At 52.8% G+C, this 1,473-nt stretch overlaps 1 protein-coding gene across 1 annotated transcript in view; it reads left to right on the top strand.

Annotated features, from left to right (window-relative positions):
- The window catches only part of PSTPIP1 (proline-serine-threonine phosphatase interacting protein 1), a 39,042-nt gene that overhangs the window by 14,359 nt on the left and 23,210 nt on the right, over nucleotides 1-1,473 (top strand). The window lies entirely within an intron of this gene.

Here is a 1,473-nt window from a genome sequence, read left to right as displayed (position 1 = left end):
CTGCCTGTTCTGCTCCCTACTCTGTCCCTGGTGAATCCTCTCACCCTCCGCATCTCTGGCCTGTACCCCAGTTCTGTATGCATAAATAAATCTTACAATAATAAATAAATTTTTAAAATATTTATTCATTTATGCATACAGAACTGGGGTATGGGCCAGAGGTGCAAGAGTGGTGAGAGTCTTCACCAGAGATAGAGTGGGGACAGAACAGGCTGAGTGAGGAAGTGTGCTGCTGAGGGGAGCAGCGGGCGAGTCAGGAGAGGTCTGCTGTGCCATGGGGGTCACCTCCGGGGCGGGGGAGGGGGGGGTTGAACTTACACTGAAACAGCTGCGGCTAGCTTGCAATGCTGTGTCCTAACCAGTTGGGCCACCAGGGAGGGCCAGACTAGGTTATTTGTGAAGGGGTGTTGTCACCATTGGCTCCATACCGCCACTCCAGGCAGCTCTGACCTTGCAGTCACTCCACTCACTTGCATACACTGTCACCTGCAGATCAAGTTTAGGGAATTCTTAGAAGCCCATTGTTAGAAGGAGGGAGGAAGAGGCTGAGAACAGCCAGAGTCACAGGGCAGTGTATGAAGGGCTAGCCCATCTGCCGAACTCTGTCCAGTCTCTCAGACTAGGCCTGGTGGAGCTGTACTCAAGAGGTAGCTGCTGCCTAGTGGAGAGGTAGGCTTCCATGTTCACTTCCTTGGTGAGGAAAGTGGGTCCCAAGAAGGAAGTGGCTGGCTTGGGGCCCTGGCCTGTGCGGTCAAACTTTGCAATCACCAAGCGTTGTGCAGCAGGAAAAGTCACAGAAGGTACAGACTGCTTCTGCTTCTACCTGCTGGGGGCAAGACAGGACTGGGCAGCTGCAGCCTAAACAAAGGTTTATACCACCAAGAGAAGGAAGCAGTGGGCTATGCCTGGGCAGGCTAGCAGCAGTCAGCCGGAGGCTGAGGAGGGAACATGCCGCTCCTGCCCAGAGCTGTAAAGCCTCTTCCTGAAGCCTTGAGAGACAGCTTGCAGCCTGCCGGGCCCCTTCTCAAGGAAAGGGAGGTCCAACCTTGCCTCCCAGCATGGATGGCAAGGCCCGGGGTCTTGCACCTAATGGGCCTCCCAGAGGAAGGGACTGCACTGCTCGCTTCCTGGCACCCTGACCAGAGGAGACACCCCTGTGCCACATGATGGTGTGGCTCCAGACTGCTGCCTTCCAGCCGGCTTCTGATCCAATGTGGGTGCAGACTTGGCCTCTGCGAACCCTGGGAAACTGAACGATAGCCCAAAATACAGCTTCAATTTGAGGTGGACAGAATTTGAGTAATCATTTTCAAAATCCATATTTTAAAATCACTTTTTAATGTTTCAAAACGGAAGCCAGGGGTGGACTGATCTAGGCATGGTTCACATTTTACAAAATGACTTTTGTACTAGCTAGAGTGCCTGCAGACTCTTCCTTTCTGATCATCACTGACTACTTTCTTCTGCTTTCCC

Source organism: Condylura cristata, unplaced genomic scaffold, assembly GCF_000260355.1.
Source record: "Condylura cristata isolate star-nosed mole 26May11 unplaced genomic scaffold, ConCri1.0 scaffold00023, whole genome shotgun sequence".
NCBI classification, from domain to species: Eukaryota; Metazoa; Chordata; class Mammalia; order Eulipotyphla; family Talpidae; genus Condylura; species Condylura cristata.
The sequence above is the reverse complement of the archived record's forward strand: the minus strand, read 5'-3'. Positions and strand labels throughout refer to the sequence as shown.